The 15,901-nt window shown below is 36.8% G+C and overlaps 1 non-coding gene across 1 annotated transcript; it reads left to right on the top strand.

Moving 5' to 3' along the window:
- The first annotated feature begins 2,768 nt into the window (after window positions 1–2,768).
- On the top strand, window positions 2,769–2,876 carry LOC112804902 (small nucleolar RNA R71). Its single transcript, XR_003203519.1, has one exon. It is a non-coding gene; the product is annotated as a small nucleolar RNA R71 (small nucleolar RNA).
- The last annotated feature ends 13,025 nt before the right edge of the window (window positions 2,877–15,901 follow it).

Raw genomic sequence — 15,901 nt, forward strand, 5'->3', positions numbered from 1 at the left:
TCTTCTTCGGATCTCATGTCGGATCTCTGGATACTCATTCCTTTTGAGCATGAAAGGGACCTTAGGGATCACCTTCTTCTTGGCCACAACTTCATAGAAGTGGTCTTGATGGACCTTTGAGATGAATTTCTCCATCTCCCATGACTCGGAGGAGGAAGCTTTTGCCTTCTATTTCCTCTTTCTAGAGGTTTCTCTGGCCTTAGGTGCCATAAATGGTTATGGAAAAACAAAAGTAATACTTTTTCCACACCAAACTTAAAATGTTTGCTCGTCTTCGAGCAAAAGAAGAAAGAAGAGACGGAGAAGAAGAAAAAATGGAGGAGATGGAGAGGTGTGAGTGGTTCGGCCAAGGGGGAAAGAAGTGTTTATGATGTGTGAAAATGAAGGAGGGATGATTAGTTTATATAGGAGTGGAGAGAGGGGTATGGTTCGTGTGTGAGGGTTGAGTTTGGGAGGGAAAGGTTTTGAATTTGAAAGGTGGGATAGGTGGGGTTTTTGGGGAAGAGTGGGTGGATGTGAGTGGTGAAGAGGTGATGGGGAAGAGAGATGAAGGTGATTGGTGAGCGGTATTTGGGGAAAGGTTTTATGGGGTAGTGTGAAGAAGAGAGAGAGTGAGTTGAGGTAGGTGGAGATCCTGTGGGATCCACAGATCTAGAGGTGTCAAGGATTTCTCATTCCTGCACCATTTTGGCATGTAAACGCCCTCCTAGTGCCAATCCTAGCGTTAAACGCCAAGTTGCTTCCCATTTCTGGCGTTTAACGCCAGCTTTTCTTCCCTTTCTGGCATTGAATGCCTACTTGGTTCTCTTTTCTTGCATTAAATGCCAGTCTGGTGCCCTTTTCTGGCGTTAAACACCCAGAATAGTGTCAGACTGGGCGTTTAACGCCCATTCTGCTACCCTTATTGGCGTTTAAACGCCAGTAAGCTCCTCCTCTAAGGTGTGCTATTTTTAATGCTATTTTTGAGTTTGCTTTGATTTTTGTAGTTGTTTTTGTGACTCCACATGATCATCAACCTAAAGAAAACATAAAATAACAATGGAAATTGGAAATTTAACATAGGTAAATAAAGGTTGGGTTACCTCCCAATAAGCGCTTCTTTAATGTCAATAGCTTGACAGTGAGCTCTCATGGAGTCTCACAGATATTCAGAGCATGGTTGGGGCCTCCCAACACCAAACTTAGAGTTTGAATGTGGGGGCTTTAGTTGACTCTATATTGAGAGAAGCTTTTCATGCTTCTTCTCCATGTGTACAGAAGGAGATCCTTGAGCCTTAAACACAAGGTGTCCTCATTCACTTGAAGGATCAATTCTCCTCTGTCAACATCAATCACAGCTTTTGATGTGGCTAGGAAGGGTCTGCCAAGGATGATGGATTCATCCTTATTCTTTCCAGTGTCCAGGATTATGAAGTCAGCAGGGATGTAAAGGCCTTCAACCTTCACTAAGACATCCTCTACAGTTCCATAAGCCTGTTTCCCTGAATTGTCTGCCATCTCCAGTGAAATTCTTGCAGCTTGTACCTCAAAGATTCCTAGTTTCTCTATTACAGAGAGTGGCATGAGGTTTACACTTGACCCCAGGTCACATAGAGCCTTCTCAAAGGTCATGGTGCCAATGGTACAAGGTATTAAGAACCTTCTAGGGTCTAGTTTCTTTTAAGGTATCTTCAGCTGAGCCAAGGTGTTTAGTTCATTAATGAGCAATGGAGGTTCATCCTCCCAAGTCTCATTACCAAATAACTTGGCATTCAGCTTCATGATTGCTCCAGGGTACTTAGCAACTTACTTTTTAGTAATATCTTTATCCTCTTTAGAGGAAGAATACTCATTAGAGCTCATGAATGGCAAAAGTAGGTTCAATTGAATCTCTATGGTCTCTGTATGAGCCTCAGATTCCCTTGGTTCCTCAGAGGGGAACTCCCTAGTGGTCAGTGGACGTCCCATGAGGTCTTCCTTACTGGGGAGCACTACCTTTTCCTCCTCCACAGGTTCGGCCATGTTGGACGTGGTTATGGCCTTGCGCTCTCTCTTGGGATTTTCTTCTGTATTGCTTGGGAGAGTGCTAAAAGGAATTTCAGTAACTCTCTTACTAAGCTGACCCACTTGTGCCTCCAAATTTCTGATGGAGGATCTTGTTTCATTCATGAAACTTAGTGTGGTCTTAGATAGATAAAAGACTATGGTTGCTAAGCCAGAGCGATTCTGCTCAGAGTTCTCTGTCTGTTGCTGAGAAGATGATGGAAAAGGCTTGCTATTGCTAAACCTATTTCTTCCACCATTATTGTTGTTCAAGCCTTGTTGAGGCTTCTGTTGATCCTTCTATGAGAAATTTGGGTGATTTCTCCATGAAGAATTGTAGGTGTTTCTAAAGGGTTCTCCCATGTAATTCACCTCTTCCATTGCAAGATTTTTAGGGTCATAAGCTTCTCCTTCAGAAGAGGCTTCTTTAGCACTGCCAATCCAGCTTGCAATCCAGTCAGATTCTGAAAAATTATATTGACTTGCTGAGTCAATAATTTGTTCTGAGCCAATATGCCATTCAGAGTATCAATCTTAAGAACTCCCTTCTTCTGAGTTGTCCCATTGTTTACAGGATTTCTTTCAGAAGTGTACATGAACTGGTTATTTGCAACCATTTCAATGAGTTCCTGAGCTTCTGCAGGCGTTTTCTTCAGATGAATAGATCCGCCTGCAGAATAGTCCAATGGCATCTTGGATAACTCAGACATACCATCATAGAAGATACCTATGATGCTCCATTCTGAAAGCATATCAGAGGGACACCTTCTGATCAATTGCTTGTATCTTTCCCAAGCTTCATAGAGGGATTCACCTTCCTTTTGTTTGAAGGTTTGAACTTCCACTCTAAGCTTATTCATCTTTTAAGGTGGAAAGAATTTAGCTAAGAAGGCATTGACCAGCTTTTTCCAAGAGTTCAGGCTGTCTCTAAGTTGTGAGTTCAACCATATACTACCTCTGTCTCTTACAGCAAAAGGGAACAACAAAAGTCTGTAGACCTCGGGATCAACTCCATTGGTCTTAACAGTGTCACAGATTTGCAAAAATTCAGCCAAGAACTGATGAGGATCTTCCAATGGAAGTCCATGAAACTTGCAATTCTGTTGCATCAGAGAAACTTATTGAGGCTTAAGCTCAAAGTTGTTTGCTCCAATGGCAGGAATAGAGATGCTTCTCCCATAGAAGTCGAGAGTAGGTGCAGTAAAGTCACCAAACACATTCCTTGCATTGTTGGCATTGTTGTTATTTTTGGCTGCCATGTCTTCTTCTTTTTCAAAAATTTCTATCAGGTCCTCTCCAGAGAGTTGTGCTTTAGCTTTTCTTAACTTTCTCTTCAGAGTCCTTTCAGGTTCAAGATCAGCTTCAACAAGAATGCCTTTATCTTTGTTCCTACTCATATGAAAGAGAAGAAAATAAAGAAAGTATGGTATCCTCTATATCACAGTATAGAGATTCCTTGATATGTCAGAGGAAAAGAAGATAGAAGGATGAGGTAGAGAATTCGAACTTATAAAGAGAGAGGGGGTCCGAATTATCAAAGGAGGATAAGTGTTAGTGATTAAATAGAAAGAGACGAGAGAGAGAGTTTTTGAAAATTAAAAAGATTTTTGAAAAAGTGGTTAGTGATTTTCGAAAATTGGGAGAGAAAAAGTGATTAGGTGGTTTTGAAAAAGATAAAAAATAGTGAAAAGATTTGAAAATCAATTTTTGAAAAGATAAGAAGTTAGAAAAGATTTTTGAAATCAAAATTTGAAAAAGATATGATTTGAAAAAGATTTGATTGAAAAAGATATGTTTGAAAAGATATGATTGAAAAAAAATTGATTTTTAAAAAGATATGATTGAAAAGATATGGTTGAAAAAGATTTGATTTTTTTTAAATTGATGACTTGACTAACAAGAAACTAAAAGATATGATTCTAAAATTCAAATATTGAACCTTTCTTAAAAAGAAAGTAACAAACTTGAAATTTTGAATCACAACATTAATTGTTAGCAAGGATTTTCGAAAATATTAAAAGAAAAAGGAAAAAGATTTGATTTTGAAAAAGATATGATTGATAAGAGAGGATATGAAAAAGATTAGGTTTTGAAAAATTAGTTTTGAAACTTGAAAAATTGAAAAAGATTTGAATTGAAAACAAAACTACCTCCTTGGTGCTATCCTGGCGTTAAACGCCCAGAATGGTATCCATTCTGGCGTTTAACGCCCACTTGGCTACCTTCTTAGGCGTTAAACGCCAGAATTCCTTTTTCACTGGGCGTTTTGAACGCCCAGCTTTTTCTTTGTGATTCCTCTGTTGTATGTTCTGAATCTTCAATTCTCTATATTATTGACTTAAAAAATAATTTTGAAAATTTTTTTGAATTTTTTATGATGAGAGAGAAAAACAACAAAATGCAACTAATCATGAAAAACTAAGATCAAATAAACAATGCATGCAAGAACACTTTGAATGTCAAGATGAACATCAAGAACATATTTTTGAAAATTTTTAATAAAAGAAAGACATGCAATACACCAAACTTAGAAATTGACACTAGACTCAAACAAGAAACATAAAATATTTTTTATTTTTATGATTTTATAAAAAAATTTATAATTTTTTCAAAAAATTTTTTGTAAAAGAAAATAAGAAACTCAAAATTTTTAATAATAATTCCAGGAATCATGCAATGTTAGTCTAAAACTTCAGTCTAAAAAGATTAGACATGGTCAGCCAAGCTTCAGCAAGACATTGCATACAACAGCCAAATTGATGGGAATCAACTAGCTCCTGTGATGATAAAAGCATCATCTGAAACTATAGAATTCATTCTTAAAAATTTTGAAGAAGAAAATAAAAAGAAAAATACCTAATCTAAGCAACAGGATGAACTGTCAGTTGTCCAAACTCGAACAATCCCTAGCAACGGCACTGAAAACTTGGTACACGAAATCGTGATACACAACTTCGTGCAGCTGACTAGCAAGTGCACTGGGTCGTCCAAGTAATATCTTACGTGAGTAAGGGTCGATCCCACGGAGATTGTCGGCTTGAAGCAAGCTATGGTCATCTTGTAAATCTCAGTCAGGCAGATTCAAATGGTTATGGGGTTTTGATAACTAAAAGATAAATAAGACATAAAATAGGATAGAAATACTTATGCAATTCATTGGTGGGAATTTCAGATAAGCGTATGAAGATGCTTTATTCCCTCTGAGCCTCTGCTTTCCTATTGCCTTTATCCAATCATTCATACTCCTTTCCATGGCAAGCTGTATGTAGGTGGATCACCGTTATCAATGGTTACTATCCATCCTCTCAATGAAAATGATCCTCTACAGTTTCCCATATGGCTAATCAGCTATCGGTTCTTGATCATGTCGGAATAAGATCCATTGATCCTTTTTCACACTGTCACTGCACCCCACAGTCGCGAGTTTGAAGCTCATCACAGTCATCCCATCCCAGATCCTACTTGGAATATTACAGACAAGGTTTAGACTTTCCGGATATCAAGAATGCTGCCCATGTGATTCTAGCTTATACCACGAAGACTCTGATCGCATGGAATGGAAGCTCTGTTGTCAGGAGAGGTAACCATGCGTCGTGAACCAATAGGCCAAGAGATACACACTCAAGCTCTCGAAGATAGAACGGAGGTGGTTGTCAGACACGCGTGCATAAGGGAGGATGGTGATGAGTGTCACGGATCATCACATCCATCAGGTTGAAGTACGAGTGAATATCTTGGAACAAGAATAAGCTTGAATTGAATAGAAAACAGTAGTAATTGCATTAATTCATGAGGAACAGTAGAGCTCCACACCTTAATTTATGACGTGTAGAAACTCCACCGTTGAAAATACATAAGAACAATTGGCCATGCCTCCCAAATAGCATGAAACAAATGAAAAAGGGTTTAAAGACCTGATCCCAAGATCAAAGATGATCAAAAGATCACAGATGATCCAAAAGATGAAAATACAATAGTAAAATGTCCTATTTACAGAGAACTAGTAACCTAGTGTTTACAGAAATAAGTAAATGATGCAGAAATCCACTTCCGGAGCCCACTTGGTGTCTGTTTGGGCTGAGCATTGAAGCTTTCACGTGCATAGGCTTCTCTTGGAGTTAAACGCCAGCTCTGGTGCCAGTTTGGGCGTTTAACTCCAACTTTTATGCCAGATTGGGCGTTTTACGCCAGAATTTTTATGCTGACTTAAAACGCCAGTTTGGGCCATCAAATCTCAAAAAAAGTATGGATTATTATATATTTCTGGAAAGCCCAAGATGTCTACTTTCCAACGCAATTGAGAGCGTGGAAATTGAGCTCCTGTAGCTTCAGAAAATTTACTTTGAGTAAAGGGAGGTCAGAATCCAACAGCATATGCAGTCCTTTTTCAGCCTCTGGATCAGATTTTTGCTCAGGTCCCTCAATTTCAGCCAGAAAATATCTAAAATCACAGAAAAACTCAAAAACTCATAGTAAAGTCCAGAAATATGATTTTTGTATAAAAACTAATAAAAATATACTAAAAACTAACTAAATCATAGTAAAAACTACCTAAAAATAATGCCAAAAAGCATATAAATTATCTGCTCATCATAGCCCAACAAGCAAACCAACACAACCTAAAGAAGTGACAAGTTAGTATGGCTAGTGTGTAAAAATTATATATGGATAAAAAAGGGCCAAATCCAATAAGGTAGAATAACAAGCAAAGGCCCAACTGGTGATCCAAGCTCATTCATTCTTATGAATGATAACCAAGAGATAAAACTTCACTTCCATCTAAACTAAACACAAACCAACCGAACCACTTCTCTCTCTTCTCTTTGTGTCTCTTCTCTCTCGCCCACATGAGGCTTTTCAAAAGCTAAACAAGAAAAAGAAACTCTTCTTAGGGTTCAAATAAAAGAAGAAAAAGGTGGGTTACCAAAATTAAAAAAGAAGAAGAAAGTAAAAGAAGCTAGGACTTCAAGCAAAGATCGCATCTGAAGGCTACATTAGAAAAATATTTTTTTCTTTGTGCTTCATTGAAGATTGTTGAAGAAATCTCCTCTCTTCATGCACCGAACTGGAAAGATCAAGAAGTTAAAGATTATGGAGCTCTTCTACAGATCAACAGACAAAAAAAACCTTGGAGTCAAAGCACAAATAAATGGCTCAAATCCTTCAATGTATTTGGAGAAGGATGAAAGAGAAGATAGTAGGTATGGATGCATGTATGGTTCCATCACTGTTGTGGGGAAGAATAGATGTAGACCACATTGCACATGGTGGTTGATCCAAGATATATAGTTGTGTCACTTTTCTTTCTCCGTTCTGATTTTGGTTTTATTTTCTAAGAGACAAAATAAAATTGTCTCTTGCTTATTCTAACCATCAAGATGTTACAGTAACTCTGTACTCATACAATTCTGTTATGGCTCCTCTATTGATAAGAGACAAAATAAAAATGTCTCTTGGGCTTTCAACAAAAGAAGACTTATTAGATTCTTTAAAGTTCCATCCAGTTTAAATTAAAAGCTGATGCCAGGGCATCTAGGCCAGTTTCACTGACCTTTTCTTTACTATTTTAGGGTAGTTTCATACATTTTCTTAGTGAATAAGGCACGTTTTGGATGAAATTACACTTACACCTTGATTCAAGTAACTTTTGTGAACTTTGCATAAACTCATGAGTATTTTGCTAGAATTGCATGATAAATTGATGATGCATAATCTCATGACTTTGGCTAGAGCTTTGATGCACTTTAATTGCTTGTTTTCAGGGCAAAGGAAGCAAGGAAGAACCACGTTGGTATTCACGTTAACCTAGTTAACATGAACACCAACGTGGAATGGTAAAGCTTGCAACATTAATGAGAAAAGTGAACACCAATAACGCCTGCGAAGCCATCCAAAGCTCACGTTACTTGCCACGTTAACTAAGTTAACGTGGTAGTTAACGTAGAAGAAAAAGGAACTCCAATGTTAAGAGAAAAAGTGAACACCACTAACGTTGGAGAACTTGGCAATGATCCACGTTAAGAGTCACGTTAACTTAGTTAACGTGAACTCTAACGTGGAAGAGGAAAACAAGAGCCAACGTTAGTGACACTCACTTTTGTCACTAACGTTGGACCAACTAGCATTGCCTACGTTAACATTCACGTTAAGATTATTAACGTGAAAGTTAACGTGGAGTTGAGATCAAAGAGCCAACGTTAGTGACACTCACTTTTGTCACTAACGTTGGAAGATGGCATCACTACTACGTTAAGAGCCACGTTAACTTAGTTAACGTAAGTTCCAACGTAGAGAATGTGGCATTTGGAGCGTTAGTGACAAAGGTGAGTGTCACTAACGCTCTCGAAGGTGGATCACACCTACGTTAAGAGTCACGTTAGCTATACTAACGTGGACTCTAACATAGGAACAAAGGGGCACTAAGCAACGTTAATGGGAAAAGTGATTCCCATTAACGTTTGCGAAGGGGTATAAGCCAACGTTATTGGGAAAAGTGAGTCCCAATAACGTTGGCCGAGTTTAGAGAAAGAAACGTTAATGGTCACGTTAAGACCACTAACGTTGGATTTAATGTGGATATATAAGGTTTGAACGTTAGTGGAAAAAATGAATGCCACTAACGTTCTCGAACCCACAATGGCAATCAACGTTAAATCTTACTAAATACCCAAAGCCTAATTCATATTTCTCTGCAAGTTGGTCCCACTAAAGATGAGAACTGCTTCAACTCAAGATCCAAAGCCCACATCCAAGACTTGAAGAACTCACTAGAAGATCAAGATGAGTAGTATATATAGGAGTAGTTTTGAACTATAGAGAAGCTTGGCACATTTGGGACCTACTCTCTATAGATTTACTTTTCTACACTTTTAGCATGGATTCTTCTTTTCTGCCATTTTTCATTTCTAGAGCTATGAACAACTAAACCCCTTTCATTGGGTTAGGGAGCTCTGTTGTAATTTGATGGATCAATTATAGTTTTCATTCTTCTTCTTCTTTCTTTTCACTTGATCTTACTAGAAAGCTTTCGATCTTAATTCAATTGGTTAGTTGTCTTGGAAAATAAACTCTCCATAATTGGATCTCCTTTGAGCCTTGGAAAATGGATGAGGAGATCATGCTAGAAATACTTTCTCATGTTGGACCAAATTGGGGTCTGGGTGGATATAGTGACATGTAATCCTCCCAACACTTTGATTTGGAAATATATGTGGTATAATCAGTGACCACACTTCATCTCTTCCCATGAGTAATTAAATCAAGGAATTGGGCAATTGTTCAAGCTTAGAGAGATTGGATTGCCAAGGAATTGGGATCCAATCACTTAAGATTGCCAAGGAGATCAATGAATGCATTGATTGAGGAAGAGATGAGAATGAACTTGATCCGGAGAATGCAACATCTCCTAAACCCAATGATTTCCCCATTTCTGATCTTATCCATTCTATTTACTTTCTGCCATTTAAATTCATGCTCATTACCCCAAATCCCCATTTAAGATTCTGCACTTTAATTTCTGTTATTTACTTTCCAGTCATTTAAATTTCTACATCTCAATCTAAATTCTGTTTAGCTCAACTAGCATATTCTTCTAACTAAAGTTGCTTGACCAATCAATTCTTGTGGGATTCGACCTCACTCTATTGTGAGTTTTACTTGACGATAATTCGGTATACTTGCCGAAGAGAAATTTGTTGAGAGACAATTTTTCATGCATCAAAAGCAAGGAAAGAAAAAGAGATCTATATTCAACCTCCCTTCTCTAAGCCACTGATACCCATCAATTAGTATCAAAACTTGGTCTCAAGATATCAAGCTTCATAGCTTGGAACAAAGATAAGATGGCCAACAACATGAAATCCAATATTGTGGCTTACACTCTGACGGAAGGGCAATCCAACAACAGACCCCCATTCTTCAATGGAAAGAACTACAACTACTGGAATGAAAGAATGAAGATCTTTGTGCAGTCTGTAGATTACAATATCTGGAAATCATCATGAACGGTCCATAAATTCCAACCAAAACAAATGCTAAAGGAGTTGCTCCTCTTAAAGAAGAAGCAAATAGAATGACGAAGACAAGAAAAAAGTGGAGTTAAATGCCAAAGCTGTCAACATGCTAAACTGCGCCAACAGCTTCGAGGAGTACTAGAAGGTATCTAGATGCAAAACAACAAAAAAATAGGGAATAAATTCTAAGTTACTCATGAGGGTTCTAAACAAGTAAAAGAGACAAGAATTGACATGTTGAGTAAAGAATATGAAATATTTTCTATGAAGGAATGAGTAATCATAGATGATATGTTTGAAAGATTCTCTATCATCATAAATAGCTTGGATGCTATGGGAATAACTCGTTCTGAATAGGTGCTGGTGAGAAAAGTTCTGAAAAGCCTAACCAAAGAGTGGAAAACTAAGGCTACTGTCATCTCTGAAAGCAATAACCTGAGCAAAATAACCTATGATAAGCTAAGAGAAAAGTTACTACCTTATGAAACTACACACATGAAAAATGACATAAAAAAGAAATGAGTGGCACTAAAGTCTTGTGTTGAGTTATTTGAAGATGATTCCATCAACAATTTATTAGATGACGAAATTGTATTTTTTGCTAGGAAACTAAGGAGGCTGATGAGATAAAAGGAAAGGAGCAGAGGAGGCAGCTCGAAGGAACCAAAGAAAGACATCAGCAAAGTCATCTGCTATCATTGCAAGGAGGTTGGACATTTCAAATATGACTGTTCCAAGCTCAAAAGGGAAAACGGGACAAGGAAGGACAAGAAAAAGGTGATTATAGCTTCATGGAAAGATCTAAAAAATGACTTTGAAGAAGATGAAAAATTTGACCATAACTTTCAAGCTTGTCTAATGACTGATCATAATCAAGATGATGAGATTTGCCTTGCATCCAAAAACAAGAAGAACTTGGGTACTTGGATAGTGGATGCTTGATAAAAGAGGTTTGTCGTCAGTCTAAAGAATTTCCTCAAATGAATGAAGTCTTCTCGTTGTAAGTATAGCTCTAAACCAACAAACAATCCTCCCAATCAAAAATATTGGTTGTCACAAGTACAAACACCAATAAAAATTTTTAACCGAAGTATTTAAATCTCAGGTCGTCTCACAAGGAATTGCGATAAAGTGCTTAATTATTGGCTATGAAGATGTAAAGGGGTTTGATTTGGAAAAAGGGGCAAGAAAAGTAAACGAACAACTAAAGAAAGCAATTAATAAAAGAGAGACATCCTTGGCAAGAATTGAGAATCTAAGCTTTCTATCCTAGTCACTAATAACAATAATTAACAAGAATTTATCTTATTACGTCATCCCCGACGATGGAAGAAGGTATCATGTTATCTTCACACTCGAAGAAAATCTAATAAGACTAGCTAATCTCAATTCAAATGTCCTAATCAACTCACTAAGTGAATTAGCAAGAGATTATAGTTAATGGAAACAATACTAGCTAACAACTCTAGATCACCAACATAGTTGGGTCTAATGACTCAAGATCACCTAGTTTCTCTTTCCAAGCCAAGAATGCTAGAAAATCTACTCTAAAGCCCAACCAAGCATTTTGTCAAACACTTGGTGGGTATGAAAGGAAAACATAATAAATTGAAAAGGAAACAAGATCACCAACTCAAATCATCAATAAAACATCAAACATCAATTTGCATTAAAGGAGATCCAAATCCAATATGAGTTCATCAACACAAAAGAAAGCATTAAGTGAAATTAACAAGAAAACCAAGAGAAACAAAGGTGTAGAAACAAGAAATCACAATGGAAGCAAGATGAAAACAACAATTGAACATGGATCTATGATGCAAATAACCCTAGAACCCTAATTCTAGAGAGAAGAGGGAGCTTCTCTCTCTAGAAACTAAACTACATGATGCTATTCTTCAAACAATTGCTCCCCCTTTGCTCAATCTTCAATTCTGCATGAAATACCCTCAAAAACGAGTTGGTTTTGGGCCTGGGCAGCTCAGAAATTGCCCCTAGCGTTTTTACTTTAATGAAGTCACGTGCGAACACCGACGCGTACGCATCGCTTGGCGATTTGCAATCCACGCGCACGCGTCATGTACGCGTATGCGTCGCCATGCGACCTCATCCTCACGCATGCGTGTCAGCTGCGCATGCGGGTCGATTTAAGCACCACAAATTCCTGTTTCTTCATGGATTCTCCACCATGCATGCTTTTCTCTTTACTTCTTCCATCCAATACTTGCCTTATGAACCTGAGATCACTCAACAAACACATCAAGGCATCGAATGGAATTAAAGTGAATCATAATTAGCAATTTAAAGGCCTATAAAGCATGTTTTCACTCTTAAGCACAAAACCAAGGAGAATTATAAAACCATGCTATTTCATTGAATAAATGTAGGGAAAAAGTGGTAAAATCCCCTAAATTAAGCACAAGATAAACCACAAAATTGGGGTTTATCAAACCTCCTCACACTTAAACTAAGCATGTCCTCATGCTTAACCAAGAAAGAGACAAAGGGTATCAACATTTATTCAATGTAAACTATCTAAATACAACCATCTTCATGCAATCTATATGAATACAACCACTCAGTCAAAAAAAAATCAATTTCCAAAAAACATATGCAAGCATAAGGGATAAAGCAATAGAGATCAAATCAAACCCACAATTTTATTGAATTATCCAAAAGATTTACAAAGTTGCCAAAAGAAGAATGATCATGGTGAAAACATGTAATTGAGCAATTGAACCCTCACCGGATGTGTATCCGCTCTAGTCACTCAAGTGTTTGGGGTTGATTCACTCAATTCCCCCCTAATCATGCTTTCCAATATTTATTTTTCATCTAACAATCAACAATTATTTCATGCATGAATACAAATATCATGAGGACTTTCCCAAAGGTTGTAATAGGGCTAGGGTCAAGGTAGGGTTGTATTTGGTCAAGTGAGCTTGAGATTTTGAATCTTTGATCAACCTAAGCTTCCCACCTAACCTACAACCTATACAATTTGAAGCTAACCTAACTACCCATTCTTCACTTTTTTCTCACACACTCATGCATTTTCTTTTTAATTCACATTCCATATGCATTGATTTTTATTAAACTTCACTTTGGGGCATTTTGTCCCCTTTTTATTGCTATTCTTTCTCTTTCTTTTTTTTTTTTACAATAAACTATATACAAAAGTATCAATGCATATGGTTTTACATTTAATTAACACATGAGTATGTACACAATTCCCAAAATTTAAAAAAAATACACTTTTATCCCAACCAATGTTCCCAACTCTCCCAAAATCAAATGATAACACTCTCACTAGTCTAAACTAATCAAATATTCAAACAAGGATCAATTATTGTTTTTCACTTTAGGCTTGTAATGTGCTAAAATTAAGAACAAAAGAGTTAAGCGTAGGCTCAAAATTGGCTAACAATGGAAGATAAAAGGTAAGGCTATTTGGGTAAGTGAGCTATTTGAACAATATCCTCAATCATATAAATGCATGAATACATGGAATAAAGGACATATAAAATGAAACAAATCCAAGATTACAATCATAGAAAGGGAATAATCACATAAGAAGGAAAATAAGTGGTTATATGATGTAACTACGCAATTAGGCTCAAAACTCACTTGCTTGTGTTCTGGTGCACGAAAATTACACTCAAACTATGTAATTCCGCACAACTAACCAGCAACTGTACTGGGTCGTCCAAGTAATACCTTACGTGAGTAAGGGTCGATCCCACGGAGATTGCCGTCTTGAAGCAAGCTATGCTTATCTTATTATTCTTAGTCATGATATCAATAGGGTTCTTAGTTTTAATTGCGAAAAATAAAATAACATTAAATAATTACTTGTTATGTAGTAATGGAGAATGGGTTGGAGTTTTGGAGATGCTCTGTCTTCTGAATTTCTGCTTTCTTATTGTCTTCTTCTTCACGCACGCAGGTCTCCTTCCATGGCAAGCTGTATGTTGGTGGATCACCATTGTCAATAGCTACCAGCCGTCCTCTCAGTGAAAAGGGTCCATGTACATGGCTAATCATCTGTTGGTTCTCACTAATGTTGGAATAGGATCCATTGATCCTTTTGCATCTGTCACCACGCCCAACGTTTGTGAGTTTGAAGCTCGTCACAGTCATCCCTTCCCGGATCCTACTCGGAATACCACAGACAAGGTTTAGACTTTTTGAATCTCAGGAATGCTGCCAATTTATTCTAGCTTATACCACGAAGACTCTGATCTCATAGATTTGAATGCTCTGTTGTCAGGAGAGGTAGTCAAACTCGTGAGCCAGGAACCCAAGAGACATCCATTCAATCTAAGGTAGAACGGAAGTGGTTGTCAGGCACGCGTTCATAGGTTGAGAATGGTGATGAGTGTCACAGATCATCACATTCATCAATGGATCCTATTCCAACATTAGTGAGAACCAACAGATGATTAGCCATGTACATGGACCCTTTTCACTGAGAGGACGGCTGGTAGCCATTGACAATGGTGATCCACCAATATACAGCTTGCCATGGAAGGAGACCTGCGTGCGTGAAGAAGAAGACAGTAGGAAAGCAGAAATTCAAGGGACAGAGCATCTCCAAAACTCTAACCGATTCTCCATTACTGCGTAACAAGTATTCATTTCATGCTCTTTCACTTTTTACAATTAAAACTAAGAACCACTATTGATATCCTGACTAAGAATAATAAGATAACCATAGCTTGCTTCAAGCCAGCAATCTCCGTGGGATCGACCCTTACTCACGTAAGGTATTACTTGGACGACCCAATGCACTTGCTGGTTAGTTGTGCAGAATTACATAGTGTGAGTGTAATTTTCGTACACCAAGTTTTTGGCGCCGTTGCCGGGGGATTGTTCGAGTTTGGACAACTGACAGTCTATCTTGTTATTTAGATTAGGAAAAATTTATCTTTTTGGTTTAAAGTCACTAGGATTGCATATTTTATTATTCCTTTTAAAAAAATCTTTCAAAAATTATTATTTTTCTTTATTAGTTTTTAATTTTTCTTTGAGTCTTTTGTTTGAGTTTAGTTTCATATTTTAAGTTTGGTGTCAATTGCATGTTTTTATTTTCCTTTAAATTTTTGAGTTTGTGTTCATTGTTCTTGCTTGATCTTCAACTCGTTCTTGCTATTTTTCTTGTTTGATCTTTAGTTTTTCTTGTTTTATGTCTTTTCTTGGTTTTCTTGTGCATTTTGAAATTATCAGTTTTCAAAAAAAATTATATATTAAATACCTTTTTAAAACACGTTAAATTTATAGCTCAGTTGGCTAGAGCGTTGTGCTTATGTTCTTGGTAATTGGGTATTTTCCTTTAAAACCTTTTCAAAAATAATTTTTCTTTGATTAAATCTTGTGTCAAACTTTTAAGTTTGGTGTTCTCTTGTTATTTTTCTATAATTTTTGAAAATTTATTTTGGTTTTCTTAAAATTTTAAGTTTGGTGTTCTTTTTTTTTTGTTCTTATTGTTCTTGTGAGTCTTCAAGGTGTTCTTGAGTCTTCTTTGTGTTTTGATCTTAAAATTTTTAAGTTTGGTGTGCCTTGGTATTTTTCCTCCAAAATTTTCGAAAACAAGGAGCATTGGATCTAAAAATTTTAAGTCTTGTGTCTTTTGTGTGTTTTTCTCTTTCATAATAAAATTCAAAAATAGAAAAAATATCTTTTTCTTTAATTGCTCATAATTTTCGAATCCCTTGGGTTGACTTGGTCAAAATTTTTCAAATAATATCCTTTTAAGATTTTTAAAATCATATCTTTTTCAAAAATATCCTAACCACTTTCTCTCTCTTCACTTTTTTGAAAGTCCTCATAAAATATTTTCAAATCTTTTTTGTATTTTATTATTTCAA

The sequence above is a fragment of the Arachis hypogaea genome, chromosome 5, assembly GCF_003086295.3.
Source record: "Arachis hypogaea cultivar Tifrunner chromosome 5, arahy.Tifrunner.gnm2.J5K5, whole genome shotgun sequence".
Classification (NCBI taxonomy): domain Eukaryota; kingdom Viridiplantae; phylum Streptophyta; class Magnoliopsida; order Fabales; family Fabaceae; genus Arachis; species Arachis hypogaea.